The sequence below is a fragment of the Anopheles moucheti genome, chromosome 3 (genome assembly GCF_943734755.1).
Source record: "Anopheles moucheti chromosome 3, idAnoMoucSN_F20_07, whole genome shotgun sequence".
Lineage (NCBI taxonomy): Eukaryota > Metazoa > Arthropoda > Insecta > Diptera > Culicidae > Anopheles > Anopheles moucheti.
In genome coordinates this window covers 70,032,253-70,054,106 of record NC_069141.1, presented here as the reverse complement: position 1 = coordinate 70,054,106, position 21,854 = coordinate 70,032,253, and the positions used below count along the sequence as shown (strand labels likewise).

The window sequence follows — 21,854 nt, the reverse complement described above, 5'->3', positions numbered from 1 at the left end:
TCTCGGCATGAAATATTTTAATTTTCCGTCCATTCTTCAACCAAACCCTTGGGACATTCGAGGTTGCCCTTTTGCCATGTTCACTGTGTGACGTAGAACCTTGCCTCGTATACGTTGGTTTTACGATACTTTTGTTGTAATATTTGCTATCGACATGTTGGCGTTACGTTACCGTCTTGCAAAACCCGTTTACACTCGGGTATTGGCGGTTCTTCTACGAGCCGTGGGGGAAGTATTATTAATTGTTTAATCGATTGCGTTCCATAACACTCGCGCGCGCGAGAGAGCTATCGATAAGGCAGCAGTGCAGGTTATAAAAAGACGATAATCGACAGGGTGCTGATTTTTCGGGCGAGTCGGTGCATAGAAGGCACTTTGGGGCCACGTGAATTGGCAGAAGAAATAGCCGTGTGCTTCAATGTCGCACTTGTCTAACTGTGTTGTATTTGTGTTTGTACTATTTAAAACGAACTTTTTTTGGACGCTTATTAAAGCAAAGGCCGGAAATAGCCACAGGAATAGGAAAGTGTGAAAATAAATTTCCTTTAATCATCCCAAATGGTAGCTTTTGCTCCCTTGCACGAACTTCCATCCCCTCCATCGTTCCAAGAAGGGAAAGTTTTCCTCATTAGCCTCCACGGGGGGTTTTGAGCATCGATTTTCCTTCGTCTAGTGCCCCCGTTGATGGGTGATATTCGGGGACGAAAGTTAGTTCGTAGCGCTGCCACTGACAGATTTGGCAAACTTTACCTTCCAACCCCATGCCCATTCTCAACTCAACAGGCGATCCGGCTCAACCCTTCTCAGAAACATGCGGCAAAGTTAATTAGCAAACTATATATCTATCAACAAAAAAAAAATTAATGTTTGATGGCTACCGGAAACTAGTTGCTCGAACGATTTACGCTTTGAAGCGGATAGAGACTCTGGTCACCGCGCGTACTAATAAAGTACGATTGAGTTATCGGTTTCGGTTTCGGCAAGGTTAGTTATCAGTCGAATTTCGGCGTACGGCGATAGGAGTTTTCCGGTCCGGACCTTATTGTGTTCCGCGATTTGGCACGTTTGCCCCAATTGGTGGTGGCCTTATGGCGTAATTTTGGTATGGCGTACGTTGAATAATCATCGTTCGGTGCGGAATAGAAGCCTAGCGTTATCTTTACCACCTCCCGCAATATTGGGCGTTCGAGTCTCATCCTCCAACTGGCACTGATAGTCATAGATCAAATCGTTTTGTCACACATTACTGCTGTCATCGTTTACTATTGGTTCGACAGCCCGACTATTTGCCCGCCTGCGTGAAAGGTCACACGGTCGGTAATGGAGTGTTTGACGTGTATGAATCCAAACGGCGATCCATGATTACATCTCGCTGTATGGAACTATAATTGTGTACAATTGTGATGTGCTAACAGCTGTTGGGTTTTCAGTGTAACCCTAACCAGAATTATCAAACGATCTCGTTAGAGTTTGAGCTCGCTTTATCTTCGCTCACCACGTCATGATCCTACGGCCACGTCTGTACACTATTTGCACCGGGGGTTCCCAGTTTTCTTTTTTGTTGCTTATTTGGATTGAAATTAAACACTCACTGCTCCAGCTTTTATCTCTCAGCGGTGCCGTATCATGCTGCTGACCTTGCATTGTGACGCTGATTGGTCAGCCGAAAGCAATCTCTTGGTGGGAGAGTTGTTTAGTTCATCAGAAATCAGTTCAGAAATGGTGCAACGCAAAAGCACCTGGAAGATGGCACTAGGGATTTCTAATATTAATTTACAGATTATTCCAACTAATGCGCCCTTAATAAGCTCAGGCGAAGCAATTATATTTTAAGGGAGCCATGTGGAGCATTAAAGTTCTTCATTAAACTCGCAACTTTTATGTCTTATATAAAAGCCCTTTTGACTGTTGCATAAATAATCAATCCCTAATGCTTTCCACGTTGAAACATCTATTTAAGTTTACGAAAACGGTTCATCATTCTTTATACACTCGTATTACTCTTCACACTTGTGTCCCGAATTTAGAGACTCGCGATGTTGATGGAATCCCACACACGTAGCACCTTCCGCCAGATGGGCGATACACGCATACCCGGGTTTGTTTCCCATCCGTTCACGCCGTTTTCGGCTGTTCCTGGACGGCCGTCGCGCATATGTTTCACCGGTACCAGTTGCGGGGCCAGTTCAATCGGGAGGTTTAGTTAGTTGGAATGTTTGGGATCCGGCGCTGCGGTGCTGCGGTGTGTAATACCGTTCGATACAGCGATTGCCCCGAGTACAAATCGAATCGAGCGGAGCACGGTACCGCGGTAGCCGCCAAAAAGACTCGTGAGTTACCTCCGGACCAATTTACATACTTGCCGTCGGTGTGTTGTGCTTCACTCTGCAAACCTCAGGCACGCCCCCGCGGGGTTTGGCTAAAAATAGCGCGTACATTACTGACCACCAGGACCGTGGGCAACCTGCTCGGGCGCCGGTGGATGGAGCGGCAACTCCGGGGGGGAGACTTGCACTACTCCGTATCAGAAAGCGTAGGTTGTGCTCCATGAATAATTGAAGCATCGCCACCGCCACCGTCGTCTGCCCGCACAGGGTTGTGCGCTTTCGTTGTTCTGTACGTGACATTTGGAGTGGATTGTGCAGAGATGTCCCTACCCGTCACCTGATTGGAATTAATCTCGTTACAAAAAAAAAAGCGAACCATTACGACACAATTGCAAACTGCGTTTCTTGGTCGTCCTATCGGGGTGACATTGTTTGCGCTGGTAGCGTTGACGACACACGGGCATACCGAATGGGCCTGTTTAAGGTTTTGATGTGCGCGGCCACTGTAACGTTTAACGTTTGCTTAACACCTCCAGGGGTTGTGTGTTTTACAATAACGAAAAACAGCTCCAAAAGCTCACCATTATCGCCTTCTATTCGTTACGGTCGTTAAACCAATTTTTTACCCCTTCGGAGGGTGGCAAATTAACCTGTGTGATAGTGGTTTGTTTCGGAAGCTAGAATAAAGGTAAAGAGAGAGGAACGTGTGGCTGAGAAAAGTAACCTCAATTAACCTCACTTGCCCCCGTTGCTATTGTCTATCGGGTTGGGGTATCGTGCTTGTAAACGCACGTGAGTCGCGAGCCGCTGTAATGGCCCGCTCGTAGAGTGATGGGGTGTTTTGTTTTTTGTTGTTTTGTTTACATTCTCCACCTCACGCGCATGCATGCATCATCGAAGAAGGTTCTTCATCGCTAGCCAATCTCTAAATGATGCTGGTTCGGATCTGAGTCTACTACTAATTTATGGCACGGATAAGGTCGATCGTGAAGTCCTTCAATTCAAAATCACCTTTATTAAAGCGATAGCGGCTTGCGCTGGTGCGAATTCGCTATCAAAATACGGATGTATCTGTACGAAGTGCCTCAAAAAAGCCACAAAAAAAAAAACAGCTCAGTTCCCCCTTTGCATTCATCATGAATGGGATCTGAAGGTTCGAATAAATGGATCTTTTTTTCCGGGTGCGTTTTTTTTTGCGGCCCTCATTGAAGCCATTGCTCGGTAATCCTACCTGGCGAAAGGCAGCAAATGGTGATAGCCAGTGTCCATCGTACGCCATACTGCTGAAACCATCATCAAACACTTTTGTCCGCATGGGTCCAGGCCGTCCAATACTCACCTGAACGCAGATAAAATAGGTTTACTCTCCATAAGCAGAATTCCTGCTCGGGAGGCAACCGTAACCGGACCCGACCGCTTCTAGCGATGGGAACACAATCTAGGTTACATATGGGAGAGCAGATTCCCCAAACCCGGTGATGACTATCAGTCGAAATGAAAAGCCCCATATTTTCCCTTTGACTTTTATGTTTTCTATGTCAGCTAACTGGGGGCTTCCCGTGTCGGTGTAATAGTGTATCTCTTCCTCAATGCGTACCAGAGAACCCCGTTGCATTTCGGACCGTATTGTGAGTGTGTTTTTTCCTGCCTCAGACATTCGGAAACATTGCATCCTCCGCTCCGTACTTTGCATGCACGGTCGACTGTGTTGGTAACTCGAAAGTTCAAACCAGCATACTATACAGCTGCTATCCAGCTGTGGAGTTCATTTGCAAAAAAAACCCCAGACCTACTGACGGATTGGGGCGGGGTGTTGGGAGACTCATCTTTTCTATCCGACTTCCCTCACGTACCACTCTGCCAATGCTTTACAGTGGCCGATGTCGTCAGGTTGTCATCTTGTGGGGCAGCTGCTTGGGGGCGGGTATGGTGTGCGGATATCGTTTATGCAGATACTTGCTATTAAAAATGAAAGGCGACCTCTGGTGTAGACGTCGTCGTCGTTGTCGGTACCGTCTGGTGTACATTTGTGTGCATTTGGTGTCCATTCCCTGGAACGTGCCAATCCCCGATTGCTGTTGTTGCATGAGGGTGGGTGGGTACTGCAGATACTACTACCACCCTTCACAGAGCTCAGCGTAGATCTAGTTATTGAAATTGATTTTTTAACCACTCTTCTCTTTGACTGCCACAAGCTCGCTCCTACACGGGGCATCGTAAAGGGTAGAGGGAGGCCTTTTTTCTCATACGCTACGGCCAAGCTTATATCTTTCTGACGGAGCACACAAAAAATAAATAATAAAACAAGAATGTATCGAACCGTGAGACCGAGGGTGGTGGTCATGATTTTTCTCCGTTTCGTGATTAGTCCGCACGTTGAGCGTGTGTTGGGTGGCATCGATTTCTTCGCCAGTGTACCCTAAAATACCTGACGGAGTCGGGTGCCCTGTACCTTTACGGTGCACGTTTTGCAAGATGTTCTCCCGTTTTGCAAGCAAGTCTATATCAACCGCCGAAGGAATGTCGAAGGAAAACTCGACGAGCATCGGAACGAGGCTGTGGAAAAGTCTTGTTACGTAGCATGACGATATCCCGACTGGTGGGGGTCCCCCCCGCAGGTGGAGCTTCATGTTGTGGTCTTACGTCTTTTCCAGCTCTGCTCGTTTGCAGAGCGTTTGGGACGTTGGGAACTATTTTAGGAACAATTCCTCGTTTTTTTCTTTTTGCACAACTCGCTCAACTTATAATATAGACAGACGAAGGGCGGCGGTATTGATACCTTACCCTTAGAACTTTCGTGATGAAGAGAATGGTAGTTGTTTCTTTTGAATGAACAACAACAAAAAAAAGGTTGAGCAGAGTACCTTTAGGCACTTCCGTAGCTTGGCCTGCCTTGTAGACGATGGACGACGTCAGACACAAAATGTTGTTGGTCAAGAGAGATCAGGTTGAATTACTCACAAGCGAGATGAGTCAACAGCAATCAACTCCGTAATCTTTCCCGATGGTTCCACCAAAGGTTTGACTTTGCAATCAAATTGCAAGCTTTCTTAATCCGATCGGGTTTCGTTTGCCGTACTGGAAGCCATTTAATGGTAGGAGCCAACTCCACAAAAAAAACCGTTCAATCTACCTGCCACAGTTGTATTGCCGCTCCGGTAGTCGTTGGTTAGTTGAAAGTTGACTTTAGAGACCCGTTCGGTCCAGACTCGGTCTCTCCGCCGTCCTTGACTGTTTAACTTTGTCGCGCTATTTTGCACCGGCTTCGGTACACCTTCACCGACCTCGAAACACATACACACACAGTGCATGACTTTTACTTTGGTCGTTTTTTGGGTGTTCGGGACCATTTTGTGCTGCTGCTTGTTTGACTAGTTACCCGAACTTGACGCTCGGAACCATTGCCGTGACCTTATGAATTTTTCGGATACGGAGCATTACGCCTGACTTTCTCTCTGTGTGTGTGTCAATATTGCTGAATTTGAATGCCAAACAGTTTTGATTGCTTTGAAAAACAGTTCTGTCACAGTGTTTGGCATAATAATGCTTTACAAGTGAGTGACCCGGTACTCACCACCCTTCCCAGCTGTATGCTTATTTTGGGGCCAGTTTCACCATCAGAAGGGATGTGAAAAACATTTCCAGCATACAGAAAATTATGTTTGAAAACAAAACGAACCGAATGTTTTTTTTTTGTTGGTCTGCACAGTGAAATGTGCCATCGTATTGCCGATAGGGGTCGCCTTCATCTCGTGTCTTTCCAATCTCACCCATAAATAATGCCTTCCAGCAGCAAAAGCAATGTCATGCGACTCCTGGTGGAATACTCCGCCCCGGAGTCAATGGTGTGATTTTATGCTTTTTCCAGGTCCAAATATACAGTCAGTTTTCACGAATCCCAAATCGATGCAAGTAAAAGCTCCGAAACGCACACACACACACCGGCTGTTGCCGATGTGGAAAGCTTATGCTACACCAACTTTCCGCCAAGCAGTGGAATCAAAAATTCAACACATCATCGCGCGTGGAAATCTGATCGATATTTGGCAGGTGTTTTTCACCGGGAAGGCTGGTGAAGGGATGATAAAATCATTGCACCGAGCACGGTGGACCGGCAAACGAAACAACCAATCGGGAATCGGGACACGGGTATTGTGTATTGTTTCGATACCGTGTGACAAATGTCTCGCAGCGGTACACATTATTCCGATTTCGACTTGCGTGCCCGGTGGGAATATCTTCACGCTGGCCTGATATTATCGCGTCTGGTCGAGGGATGTTTGCGTCTCGAGAGGAGTTGGTGAGAGATGAAATTAAATCCCGCAACGAAATGGAAAGCATTCCTTCGCGGCAGCGACAATAGGCAGCGAGCGGGCACTTTGCTTGCGAAAGGAGTGTGTCCACCCCCGGGAGAGCAGGAAGTACGATCAGAAATTTGCATTAATGCTTCGTCAGCATGCTTTGGTGCGAGGAGCCCAGCCACTGGAAGCTTACACCCATTTGCAGGTGTCCATACACGCTGGTCTTGCTTGCTCGTTGCCCGTTTCTCGGGACACTCCAGTGGTTCCAGTGGTATTTCGTGGTGGGACAAGATGGCGGTCGTCCCCTATTCGCACGTGCCGGAACACACGTTAGGGTTCCGTGTCGTCGAAGAATGATGATGAAAGTCGTCTCGTCCATCACACCGCGTGTCTTTCTGAAGTCTGCTGCTGTTGTGGGGGTGTTGGTGAAGTGTTTCTTCCATTATTTGCATACAACCCCAGGACAGGCTCTCGAAGTCAACCGTCCGGAGCACTCACACGGGGTTTTTGACACATTGTGTGCTGCACTAATGGTGGTTCGTTGCTTCCCTTTGGTGGCTGTGTGTTTCAACACACACAAACACAGGTAGTCGGCGAAAGTCAGCATAGGAACTCAAACACCGTGGAACGATTTATTGCAAACCAAGGGCAGCACCTTGTGAAGGAACGTTTCGATTCATGGCGAGGAGGTTTTGTAGCGTCGTTTGATGGGCGTTGGGTCACATTCTTCCATGTCGGAGAATTCCTTTCAGTGGCGATAAAGAAGACAGACATGCTGGGAGGTTGCATAATACGTCCCGAGTCCACTACCAACCACCTCCAAGGTGTACTGAAGGATGTTCGTGTGATTTATCCCAAAAAAAGAAAAGATATTCTCTTGTCCTGCTCGGAAATTTAAGAAATACTTTTAATTCATTTCTCTTTCACCCAATAAAAGCCTTCACGCGTCTGTTGTATGGTTGCTTATATTGTGTACCGCAGCAGGCCGTAATCCTTTCAGCATAATCATGGCCTCCTTTATAATGCCGCGTTCTAAGCAACAGAAACAATTCAAGTTAATCGTTAAAATGGCGCCACATAGCGGTTGCGGGAATGGGTTGGCTGTTTGGTAAAGTTCGCACAGGGTGGTCGGGCACGCTTTTATAATCGCACAACCACAATACGGCACGTTCGCAACGTTTTTCAGCAGCTCTCTCTCTCTTTCTCTCTCTGTTTCCAAAAATCCAAAAAACTGTCAGTAAAGGATTCGTTCTTATCGCATCGGAAGCTTGCGGAGACATTGTTGGAATAAAAAAAAAAAGACTTCGTGTTTTTTTTTCTTCTTCTGTGGTTTTTTGTTACTAACTCAATCCGCCCTTAGAAGCTCAATATAATCGAGCTAATGCTAGAAGGCTTCCCCGGGAGCGCACAGCTCCTTGTGTTGTGTACCGATAGTTCATCCAGCGCCAACAGTGTTGCCGTCTTAATCGACAATCGTTATCTGCTGCGTCTTGCGAAATTCAATTTGTCCCCCCCCCCCCCCCCCCCCCGCCCGCCAGTTCCGGTCAGGACACTGTTGCGGAATATGATGGCACCGGAGAAAAGCACCAAAACCACCCATATACGCCATTTGTTGTGAGTTGCCCTCCGCAGGTTTATTGCCCGTTCCGTTCCTATCGAAATGTTACCGATGCCACAAACATAAGCAGGTCTGGTTTTGTTGTGGCTGGCACGACACGGAAAAGAACGCGAGGCTGGAGAGGGATGAAGCACGATGCTAGAAAAGAATCTCGTTGCAGGATTGCTCTCCGTTCTGTGTGCTGTGCTCTGCGGATAAATATTTTGTTCCTCGGCTTTGTTGTATGCCGCCCCGAAACTCGTACAAAAATGGAACACAGTGGCAGCAGCGGAAAAAATCAAGGATTCGGCAATGCGAACGTGCAGGGCGGAATGTGGCCTTTTCTTCCGTGTTACCCGGCGAGCCCGGTGCCGCCGACTCGGCTGTGTGAGGTCACGATCGTGAGGACTTTGCCAAGAGTCCAGCCAAAGTTCATAAAGTTCATGTGACGGTTCGGTCCCGCAAAGGCTAACCTGCAGGGTGGTGACCTGGTGATCCGATACCGGGGAGGGAACATTTCTTCGCTCCGTCGTTCGGGGAACACAGCTGAAGCTGAACAGCGTAAAGCGTTTTAATCTATTTTCGTCGCCGTATCGGCGACGCGCATTTGTTCGATGGACAGGGCGTTATTATTTTTTGCACTCACTATTGGGTCACTCGCCGATGGAATGTGGCCAGCGGTGGGCTCGTTACACGCGGCAGTAGATACCGACCGGTAGACAAAATGGCGGTAGCGCAAGGAGGGACAGAGAATACCGAGAAACAATTTGCCAAACTGCAGCACATTTTTTTAATGTGGTATTTGTTTTTTTGTTGTTATTGTCCCTTTCATTTCATTTTCTAAATTATGTCTGTTCCGTTTCCTGTATTTTGTTCTCTCCCTTGCGGTTATGTATATGCGTGTGTGAGTGTGTGTTTTTTATTGTTACTCAGCCAAAACGGTTTCAGTTATGTGTCGCGTTCGGTGTGATATAATAAATTGTGTACGGTGACCGAATAGGAAAAAAGTTGTAAAAAAACATTAATTCTAGAAGCACACTTACTGGAAAAAAATCTGATTGGAAAGAGGGAACAAATTAAGAAAAAGAATAAATTATCCTAAAGGTGCTTAACGATCGCGAACGTGGGACAGTGATACAGTGGCAATTATAATCAACATTTCTACGTGTTTTTGAATAATTGAATGAAAAAAAAAAACCATTATACTCAAACGTTGGTGATTACTTTATTTACAGGCACATTTTGACAGGCGAATAAGTGTGTCAAAGATACAAATTCGGTTGTTTGGGCGAAAAGTGACAGTTGTGGGATACTTGGACCATTCTAGTAGGTAGAGCAGTGTCTGAGTGTGTGTGTGTGCGTGTGCGCGTGTATTACAGTGCCGCTTTTGGAGTGGTTTTATTGAAGTTAGCCGCTTTTCTATTTCCACCGGAAAACACAACAAATCGGTAATTGACGGTTTTTTTTAGGTGTATAAGATTAGAAGGAAACATTGATCAAAATTGTTATTAAAATTTCCCCTATAATGCCTGTATATGCTTTTTTTTCTTGTATATTTTTTTTATTACAATAATTAACGTTAATTATTAATTATAATAATGTTTTGTCCTTGAAGAAACCTCTCTATCCTGTCGGTTTACACCTGTGTAACGTGCAGAATTGTTTTTTTCTTGTGCTAATTACAAGAACCAATCCCTTCCGGTACGTTCTATAAGAAACTCCCAAAGCAACAACTAACCGAAAAAAAAACTCATTAGTATAATTTGTTTTCGTTCGTTTTATCGAATAAAAAATAGCTCTTTCTCTTCATAATATAACCTTCCCCCCCCGTGCACCACAACCAAGAAGTGGTGTGCGTGTGGTGTTGTTTTTTTTTTGGGAAAACTTGCACAATGTTATTGCTGTTGTTATGTAATTAACAACTTTTTCTCACTTTTTAACGAATGGCCACCGTTTGCCTGGGGGAGGTATTATCCGAGGGCCGCCATTTGTGCCGTTTGTCGCGTAAGTTTTTGTGCAGCTAAAAGTTTGTGTGAATATTCACCGTTTTTTCGAACATCCTTTTTTGTTTTCCGTTCCGTGGCTGCGTTACCGTGGCTGCGTTTGAAAAGTTTTTAGAGCCTAGTGGGGTTCGCATCCACAAGGTCTTTTAAAATAATGAGCTAAACTTGTCGAAGGTAAAACAAATAATTGAAATAATTAACAAGGAGTACGATGTGTGGGATGTTTTGGTTAAAATTTTGCATACTTGCAACAGTGTCCTTAAGGATCTGTTGTAAATGCTTCATTCGCCTCTCAGTTTGTTACATCAAATTTTTACTGTTTTTTGGGAAGTCGGTCCTATATGTTTCGCTATAATTTCCTCGCAATGTAAAACAAAGTTGAAATCTGAAATTTAAATACGTTCCACCACTGGTATGCCGGTCTTCTCTCCCTGCTGTCAAGTATGTTTCACATTTTGAAGCGGTATAATGAATCACTAGACAACCGGTGAGCGATTTGCACGGAACAAAACAGAGTGCTGTGCGCGTGAACAAAGAAGATTTTGGACTTTTGGGGAAGAATATTGGGGCAGTGAAGGACGCGGATGGTGATGCCCCGCGTGCACGTTTGGTAGGATTTGCGACATTAAACGGTCCTGATTCAATTACTCTGCACCGACTGTCGGGGGATTAAAACCCGACGTGGCTGGTAAAGGATCGGGTTTTTTTTTATTCTTCCGTTCGTTTGTTTGTTTGAGGCAGCGACAGAGAAAGTTTATCTTACCCAAAGAGTTTGGAACGTAAGAACCGTTTGTGTTTGTTAAAATTAAATTTTCATCCTTTTCGACTTTGCTGACACTTTTTTGTGTGTCAAAAGTAGTCATTATATTTTTAATCTCAAGAATGTATATCGTTTTGTTTTTGCTTATTTGTTTTGATATTTTTTATTCAGGTTTTGTTAAAACTGTCTACCAAATTGTATTTTTGGAGTCAATTTAAATACTTTTGCATCAGCAGTCAACACGATTGCTCTTCTGACTTGCTACAATCCAATGATAAGGATAATCTCATCCCTCGAAACCGCACACCACAGGCACCTTTGGGATGAAACAAAAAAAAGTTATTCCACCAACTTCTCGTTCAAAAAATCGATAAATTCTGCTGTCGATTATAGCTGATGTTATGACATCGTGTTAAACTGCATACGTTCTTCCGATCGCCGTATGGCCGTGGCAATCACCCGCACCATCTCCCGTGCTGCGCTACGAGCAACAGGCAACGTTAAGCGAAAGGTGCGAAGTACGAACTTTTGTTGCCGTCGAAATTAACTTCCACCTGTCGGCAGCCCGGTGACTGGCCCGAGCACGATGGAGATGTTTTTCTGTCGGGCTTTTTGCAAACGGAGATACCGCACACCCCGCCGTGCTGGGGTAAAGGATGCGTTCTAGCGATCCGTGCGGAATAAAGTTGTTTCTGAGTTGTTTGACATGATGAGCCGGACCTATTTAGGGGACACACGTCAGTGAAAGGAATTGACTGTGTGCGTGTGTGTGTGCCCGAAACCCCTAAACCCACATCAAGACCCCGATATGTGTGTGTATGTGTGTCCCCTGTACGAGTATGGTCCTTTTTCTAGCGTGTCCCGTCATCAGCGCGCACACGACCTGTAAATAAGCTCTCGCCTGGAGCAGTTTCTAAGCCCCCCCCGTGTGAGTGTTTATAGCATCATCAACCAGTGTGGGACACTCTGTTTTTTTTTGTTGTTGTTGATGTTCTTGTATGCTGTCGTATGCTTTAGTTTCCATCTAAACCTTGAGCTTGTTATCGATGTTCCTCGGTCCGGTGTGCTAGTTTGGCGCGCTGCTGTTGGGCCATGGTAGATAATTAATTTTAAATGGCGTCTGGTAGTTGCACCACACGATTAATGGTGTAGTTCTTTTGCACCTGGAACATACTTCATGCCATCATCGCTGCTAGAGTAGTCCGACTTACAGCGAAGCGGACCAGCACTTACAGAATGCGGCGCTGGGTACTACACCGTACTTGGGGGGGGGGGGGGTGGGAAAACATTTAAACGCAACAACACGAAACGAAAGGAAATGAAAACGAACCTGCCGGTGCCGGTTTCTATAAGTGGGCACCCAGCGAAGGTTCTGCGCTAAACAGCCGACCCTCTCGTTCCCCTTTTCATTCCCCTGCTCCTAATTAGCTCTGAGCGGTAGTCCGAAAGTTGTACCGTTTTTACTGACTTTCCGGTGTCATTTGGCAAAATTGCGCTGAGCGCTGGGTATATTTTCAGGCTCGGTGTTCCGAATAAACGACACTGTAATTATCTTTCCGGAAGTTGCTAAGAACGCAAAGTTAGCTTAATGTTTGTCATGAAACGGTTATTTCGTTAGTTGTTAGTAACGCTTTATACATTTTTTTTTGAAAGACACCAACCGTGGTGAAAGGTATGTCTTCTGTTGTGTCCCATGGAACGGTCGCTCGTCAAGCTTTTGCTTATTGTGTGTAGTACGTTAAACCACCGACCCAGCTCCAAGATGCAAGTTGCAGCCACAAACCGCACCATCTTCACCATTCCGTACAAGCAGACAGCCTGGCGAATTGTTTATGCTTGAAGCAATCAGGTTACCGCTCGTTTGAAGTGGCTGTTTTGAAGAAGTACTGTTTCAAAAGACCTGAAACCATGTAAAATGGTAAACATTGGGCGGTTTGAAAGCATCGCTTTCAAAGTTTGAACCGGTCGACCGGTTTGATATTTGACGTTGCTGTTTGTGCGAAGGAATGGTGTTTATTTTCCACAGTCGTGTGGAACACACCGACGAGCACGATGTTGAAAATGATAAATATGTCGTGCTGACTACATACATTCAGGCGCTTAAATGAGCGTTCGCCGTAAAGTATGCAATCCGCATGACCGAATGGGAAGAGTGTTGCTCGCCATGGTAAACAAGATGGAGATTTAATTACGATTTTGGGGGCAGAGAGTTCCTTTATCAGCACAACAAACTCAAGAGAGGTCTAGGCCAACCATTACTGCCCTTTTTTGACTTTATTTACCCCTTAGCAGGATAGTGTCAGTACTGCGAAAAAAAAGAATTGGTCAGGATGAGATTTCGGGCCGGTTCTGTGTTGTGAAGATCGGCGCCTCTATCAATATACCACCGGACCACCCGAAAAAGTTCGCTGGATATTATTTGCAATGCAGATTTTGTAGCCTTCGTTTCATATTCATAGCACAATCTCGATAAAGCATGGCATTCGAGTGGCGCTTGATTGGAACAACAAATACAAAACTATCAAAACGCAGTGTAAAATGTGGCTTCACAAACACTTGCCGTTTCGAATTGGCTCCGTGCCAAAGTGTTTTTGCATCCGCCAGCGGGTGCGATGATGAACGGTTGTCGATCCATCATCAGCATCGGCTGCAGCCGTTCAAACGGCAAGAATACCGCCACAACAAAGTGTTTCGAGGAGGAGCTGTTACCATTGCTCCAAGAATCGTCTCAAAGACGTTGTGTTGCTTCGAGGGTGTTCGGTTTCTTTCGAGGATGGAGTTTCAGGCCGATGCAATGACGCTGTAAATGACCACAACCGCACGCGAGTGAATGAAGATGAGTTGTTTGTCGATCGGGAGGTTGATGGCATGCGGGGTAGGTTCGGTGGAATGGTGTGGCCGGTCCGTGAATTATCGAAAATCGAAAGCGGGACCGTGCGAGGAACGTCAAAAGTTGGACAATTAGTGGTTTTAGTGTTTACGTTCTCAAGGCATATCGTTTTTGCAGGGAATGGAATTCAATTATAAAGTTGTTCGGAGTGCAATAGAAAATCAGTGTTATATTAGTAAATATTATTTATTTTCCTCCGTCATTTCCACAATTCAATCCCCAGCACAATCGATTGGTATCTATTCAAATTATTCCACGACAGGCTGAACATGTGATAACAGTGTGTCAAACGTGTTGTACATTTGACCTTTAATTCTTCGCCTTCGCCTTCGTTTCAGGCTTTTTTGTTTCATTTTTTCTTTATCTATTCCAAAGATGTAACGAACCTGTTTATGGTCGGTTCTATTTGTTTAACCTTTCGCTTGCCAAACAACCACACGCCGATCACACATCGCTGTGCTCTATGTTGCGGAATGTTTGCTAACGTTATTGGAAAATGGGTAAAACATAAACAGATGCGCTGAGATGTGAAGAAAAACATAATAATTGAGCAAAAAAAAAGGATGCTCCCCTTTTTTACCCTTTTTCATGTCTCTCCCCCTGCAGCAAAAGTATAGTCGTGAAAACATTCAACCGTTTAACCGAAGTAAATGGAGCAGAAGAGTAAAAATGCATAGAGAGAGAAAGAAAGAGAGATAGCTTGTATGCAAAACTAGATAGAGCTAGCAAATGGGGGAAAATAAGACCACCTGCTTCGTGTTTGCCATCGTGTGTTGTACGGGGCAGATGCGATGGGTTTGATAATATCGTTACAATTGTACGTAGACCTGGACGGAAAAGTATACCAATTTCAATACACAAACCTGCGGGGGGGCGTACGGCAGAGGGCCACGAAATCATCTGGTTCAGGTTGGAGTCAATTCGAGAAGAATGTTTGCTTTGCTTTCATGCACCATGAAACTCTTCGCAAAATTGCTTCAAATTGAATTCAACCGCCGATCGACGTTTGCCAGATGCAATGCGCCGAACACGTTTCGGACTCGATGTCTCCCCAAAACGGATGCAACGGGTTTGCCTCAAAGTAGGGTACGGTAGCGTTATTTTTATTTTATTTCTCTCTCTCTTGGAGTCTGCTTTTTTTTTTTTTTGAGGGGGAGGATGGCGAGATAGTTATCAGCACATTTTCTTTTCACCTCGTAACAGACTGGATTCACGTGTATGCTCCGGAACGAGGTTATAGTTAGGATCCCCAAACCTGTGGGTGGCCGCTGGGTGGGCAAAATGTGTTCCATGACAATTTTGCTCACCAACTGTAATAATATTTGAAAGTAATTTGTGATCGGAAAGAGATGTCGTTTGAAATTCGATCAACGATAATATGATGTTATCCGGTAACCATGGTAACCGGTAAAGGAACACTTTTCATGGCTTAATAGAATATTGTGGTAGGGACGTGCACGTATAGTAAATGGTAGGGAGTTATTCAACGATGAATAAAAAAAAATAGAAGCGAGCACTAAAAATCATTTTACGTACAATAATTCATTTAACGTTCGATCAAAGTTGTCTAAACAACGTTGCTAAAAGGGGGGGTTAATTTCATTACCTCAGCACGTGTTTCTGTACTCTATTGCCACAAAAAGTAACGCATAAAGTAACGTTAATGGTTTCATGCGGGGGTTACTTGTTTAGTGGAAAAAATACGATGTATTTAAATAAGCTCCTCCGCTTGCAAAATAGATTCCTGGAATTTTCGGTTGGTAGACACAAAAACTCCATACGAGGCAAAGCATTGAAAGGGTTCGGGAAGGGATATGCGAAAAGGGTTTTTTGTACACTCCGGTGGGATAAACCCTTGTCAGTGCTGCCGCAAAAATTGTCGGTGTATCGTTTGGTATAAATTATTTGATCCACTTCTACACCTGTTACATTGTGTTGTTTTCTGTTGGTAGGATAAGGTGGTCCCGTTTCAAGTATGAAATGCGTTTTCGTGTTTTGGAATAGGCATAGGACATCATCTTCAGATGAAAATACCTTCACATCGAAAAAGGCAATTTCAATGTTGTTGGTGTGTTTATGCTTCGATTGGCAATCGATGAACTAATAGAAATTCTATTAACAACCGAAGATATCTGTGTCTAGTCACGAAATTCACTACCAACACGTCTCATGCTTTTTGGTCTATTCATAGCCGAACAAACGTTAAACATCGAACGCCAGGGTGAATTGTCACGAGTAAATTTCACGTCCGAGCGTCCACATCCAGCGTTTCCGTATCCTTCGGGGTGGTGTGAAACCTTCGGTTTTGGTGGTAAAATGTTTTAATCTCGCTGCTTATCTGCTTGAGTCGGAACCGAAAGGTGGTAGCATTATTTGATGGGTCCTTCTGGTCAATAACTTCATTGGGACACGACGGCGAACGTTGAGTCAAGGGCCCTTCCGAGCGGACATGTTTATTTCAGCTCACGTACAATCATTGACACTTTTCCCCGGCTGCACTGGGCAAATATACTGAAACAAGAAAGGAAGAAAGTAAAAATAGGGAAGCATCTCCTACGAGGGAACGAACCATAAACTGAGCCAGAGAACCGAAACCACTGGCACCGTTTGCGAAACCGACCAACACATTCAGTTCGGTTGGTTTGGTATAAGGGTTTTCCCACCTATACCTCGTAGAGCCTCGAGCCACTTGGACGTTGGGTGTTTTGTCTTACCCATATTACCAAGAGAAACCACAGCAATACTCACTTTATTGGGACGCTCCATTGGCTTTGGTTATTTATGTTTCGGGTTTGCCGTTGCCTTAAACCATGGCACTCTAACCGTGCCTAAGCTTTACATATTCCATTGGGACTTGCGGGGTCATCCAAGGTGACTGGTTGACGTTGGTGCAAAGATGACCATTTCCCCTTGAGACTTCCAGACGAGACCGAAGGAAAGGATTACTTTCGACGTCCCGACGTGATTGGACGGAACGGAACCGGCGGCGCTACTCATTGCAAATGGTGAAAATTGTTTGGATAATCCTGTGGTAGAAGCAATGCGGGGTTTGGGTGGATGCTGGAGCATGAGAATATTATCTGTGAGGGAGGAAAACAACAAATGGCTCCTTCCGATCTTCACCTTCGTGCGTCACTCTCTCTTTCCCTCCAGGGAGTGGGATTGATAATCAAGATGGATGTTCCGTTTTGTGAAGGAAATTTGCATGGATTATTTATTCACTATGCTAATGATGCGGTACTTCGCTTTACGTATTTAACATTGATGGGAGGGAAAGTTGAATGCACATATGAAAACTCTCGCTTAATAATAGCAACATTTAACATTTCCAAATTTGGGAACTTTTGTTGTTAAACAGCGGCCACCGCTCAATGCAAATAAAATTAAGTACAGTTGTTAAAATATCGCACCATTCTCTCACACATCATCATGCTTATTTTCCAAAATTGAAAAAGTTCACCAGGTTTTGAATAATGAAAACTGAAAAGAATAAATTTTTCCACCGTTAAGCACAATGGCAAGTAGCTAAATGTTTTTCCTTTATTTTGGCGGCTTTTCACATACATTAATCACCACGTGTGAGAACAATTGCGCTTACCACTCGGTTTGCGATGGAAAAATAAAAATAAAAATCTTCCAACCACACACAAATACACACAAACAGCAAATTGGAAAACGTTTAACGCGCAGTTTTGTGAATGAGGAAAAAATTCTCCCTCCATGTAGCTTGTTTTCCTGTTTCATTTAGGAAACAAGCTATGAAATGTGGTCGAGATGTGTTGGGTGGGCAGAGTTGCTTAATTTAATTTTCAATTAACCCTTGCGGAGTTTTTTTTGTGCTTCTCTCCCGTATGGTCATTCGAATGTGCTGACTCAAACACGGAATGAAATTAAAATGTGTCTCCATGAACTCATGCCGGTGTACTGGGATGAGAAATTTATTAACGAGAGAAATGTACTTGGTGGGAATAAAAATGGAGACGCCTGGTACTTTTCATAATGAGTGCCGTAAAATCTGTCACTTAGTATAGATTAATTTGCATAACTACACTAATAATAATTTCCTTTTTATTTCGAAATTTCCCTTACTAACATCTAACGATTTGCAACAACAATAGCGTGAGAGTAATTACAATAACACATAATTGTTAAAATCAATGGAGGCGCCCAGTCCTTCATGTTATTAGTGCGTACATCTGAAAGCCATTGGTATCGTGATGGGTTTATTATTATGTCAGCTTTATCCGGTAGTGTTCTAACGTTAGCGTCCCATTGAACCTTTCCCCTGATTGCTTGCATTCTCCGCGCAGCAACAGTGCTTTTATTGCAAAAACGAAACCACGCCACGGAGCCAGGTTACGGGGTTGATGTTCATTTTAGTTTTGCTTATTGATGAGAGTAAATTGAATTTTTATCTACATCAGCGAATCGTACACCGTACTCCGTCGGTTTTGCTCCATCGGGTTCATCAAACTGCTGATTCCTGCCGGATGGATTGATAAATGAAAAACGTGCAGCATCACCAATGAAACCGGGTGCCTGCAACCTGCAACCTGCAACGGAACCCCACTAAACCCACAGTTTCCTTTCTCTTAGCCACGTTCTAATTCGTCCGCATTGAAATGGAGTCCTGCTGCTGGAGTGGTTTGTAACCGGCGGGGGAACCTGTGTGAGCGGTGCATTTAATCCCACCCGGCACTGCCACAGTCCACCACCACCTCGGGTTGTAGACAACACACCCGGGGTGCACGAATGCAAATTGGAAATGCTTCGTGTGCGTACGATTGCGCCCGCGCTTACGCTTACGAAAATTCCCAAAAGGGCTGACCAAACCCGAGTTTCAGTACAGGGCCACGCTATTGGTTCTACCAACGATTATCCTGCTGGGTGAGAGCGAGCGACGAAGGAAAAGAATTGGGGTCCTTTTTGGGAGTTCCTCCGCTGCCGATTGCCGTGTGAAGTTGTGGTGCGGCGTGGTACAGTGAGCAGAATTGACGGGAAATCGTTTTTCAATTTTGCAACAGTTCCCTAACCAACAGTGCGATGCTGCCGGTTCCCGGTGCTCTCGGTGGTTATTGTCCTTCCGTCAGCGGTCGATTGACTATTGGGAAACCACACTGCCGGTCAAGTAGTTAGGAGCGGTTAGAGCAGCCGGAAGGGTGCGGTTCGGTGCAAGTGTTCGACGCTTGTTGGCGTTTCGTTTCGATTTACCATTTCAAAACATATTCCATTTGGAATTCGTTGTTTGGTTCGCATTTGGAGCCACTGGAGACCGGTGAAGGTGATTAGAGCTTTAGATAGGTGGATTTCGTTGCAATCTAAGCTGAAGTTTCAACACCACCCAGTAGCTTTGTTGGCCAGTGATCGAGTGATTTCGAATGATTTTAGCACAGAGCGTGACAGATTTGCTAGAAAATGCAAATTTTCTGGTGGTGGTGGAGCATTTTGTTTTAATCCTGCTAGATTGTCATTTTTATGTGTACAAACTACACAAACATGCTGATACGGTTGTGATTTTTCAACCCGTTCGTTTTGTGCCACATAAATTCGAATACAAACGGATGTGCCCGATCGTAGTTGTTGGTAATTCACTTAATACACCTAAAAGCTTACCCCACCTGAGTGGAGCAGCAGTACGGTGGGGCAAATGAATTCATTTAGTCAGGCAGTGGAGAGATTATTGGTTGCATATCGTAAGCGAATAGTCAAAACCACCGTGAAGTGTGTAGCCGACCGGATTCGCAATGTTCGCTCAATGATGCAACACTAATTGTGGTGGAGCGATCGAAATTGAAGCGTGCGAATCGATAGTTAGCGAGTGTAGATAGTTTATTTTTATCGCTTGTTTAGTGACGTTTTCCTTCTCTTATTGAACATCAGAAAAATGTACGATAAACTTAATACTTAATTATTTATACTTAATTTACTATTAATTAAATAAATTCTTTTAACAATAAAACGTAAAAAGGATCTTCAATATTCTTCTTTTCTGATTCTTGGTAGACATAGTTCGTTCGCTATTCTTCGATAACTTCACGCGGTGCGTTCTCGACAGAAGAATACGCCACACTGTCATTCTTTACCGAGCCACAATAAAAAACCGTCCACAAATAAACATGCTGAGTTGAACAAATAGATCTTAAAAATAGAACTTTTATGCAAGCAATACGTAGCCGGTTGATACAACTGGGGACGATGATACGATTCGGGTCTGAATATAAAGAAAGAAGAAAAAAAAAACAAACGAGTGCGAGATAAGATTACCATACCATTGGGTGTTTTATTGTTTTGGGAGATTGCAAATGAGCTTCATGTATTGTTGAAAATGTGTTGTACTTCCTTTCGCGACAATATGTTCGCGACTTTCCCCCGTCAAGAAACTGGCAAAAGGCTGCACGATACGGTGGTCGTCGAATTTGCTTCAAATAAGAAACATGTTACGGTCTGTTTCTTACACGTACCATAGTGGTTTGGTTGATCGAAATAGATTCGATAGCACAGCAAAAGCATATATACTTTGAGCGTAATCGGATTAGATACGGAAGAGTACGGAAAATCCACCTTTAGCGTCGTTGTTCCAGTTTGATGGGTTTTTTTCTTCGCTTTCGTCACATACTTTCTTCACTCTCGAGAATCGGATCAGTTTTGTGCATGAACCGTGGCCATTATATTGTTGCGCATCGTTGACAATGCCAGCAGAAGGAAATCAATTCGGTCCTTGATGGACAAATACCTGGCTTGACTATTCGGTCTTCGGAAAATTCGTTCGGGATTTTCGGTAGACTTCATGTGGATTGGTCCAATTGGTTTGGATGTGATAGACTCTGATGACAAACTAAGAGGGAGGAAATCTACTTGTGTGCTTTTGAATGTTTTCACCTTTGATAAAATCATTTTGAAGCAACGAAGTGCGACAAGTTTCTTTTTTGTGTTGAAATTATAAATTTATTGAAGTTGGTTCTACTGCTACCTGTATTCTTAATTATTTTGTTGTTAAACTATCAATCACTGTTGAACTGAACTGTCCTGTCACGTTACATCTTTCATTTCACTTTCACTCCATATTTCTTCTTCTCCTTCTCTTTCGTCTTTCTATCTTTTTTGTCCACTTGCAGTGAGATGATTTTTGGTTTCGCTTAGCGCACTCGCACCCACCCACATCCACACCCACACAGACTCACGCACACACAGACACCGTTAAACAGTTCGCCTTTTTGCGCGTGCCTTAAACACACTAGAGCCTTCAAGCCTTCGACCAAGCAGTAGCTGCGTGCCGTGCCTATATACCATCACCAAAAAAAAAAAAGAAAAACATCACATCACGCACACGCAACACACCTCACAACCTTCAACCCACGGGCTTAATGTTTTTCGCGCAAGTCGCACTACGCGCAGCACCACGTGGACGATCGTGGAGTCGGCCGCATACGCTGCTACTGCACTGTGTGTGCCTTGTCGTGCTTGTCGGTGGAACGGTGGCCGATCCGACGGTTGGCGATCCGTACACTAATCCGTTCACACGCGAGGACGATGATACGTTGCTTTGCGTGAAGGTGGGGAAAAAAAACAAAAGCTTTTGCAAAATCGCGTTGCGCATGGACTTGTCTTTTGGTGGAGAAGGGCGTCAAACTTCTCCGTCGTTTGAAGGATGCTTTTCTTTGCCCCGTTTTGTGTTTTGTGAAATTCGTTCGGTTGCATGGTTGCATGATTTCTCTGTATGCGCTGACGGTTAAATGCTTTGGATGGATGTTGTTTTATTTGGCAGAAGAAATTGAGCTGTTGAGAAATTGAAATGCAGAATTAGATCGTTTAGAAATACATTACAGAACCTGTATGATTGGAGTCATTGAAATTGACCTTCAAGTTATATTTTTTTAACACATTATTTTGAAAGTTGCTTCAATTTTGTAGCTTTATATCTTAAGTTTTAGATCTCTTGATAATATTTTAATAATATAATATAATATATAATATAA

General features: G+C 44.3%; 1 protein-coding gene across 2 annotated transcripts in view; it reads left to right on the top strand.

The window, feature by feature from the left end:
- Positions 1 to 21,854, top strand: part of LOC128304050 (neurocalcin homolog) — a 114,416-nt gene that overhangs the window by 35,274 nt on the left and 57,288 nt on the right. The window lies entirely within an intron of this gene.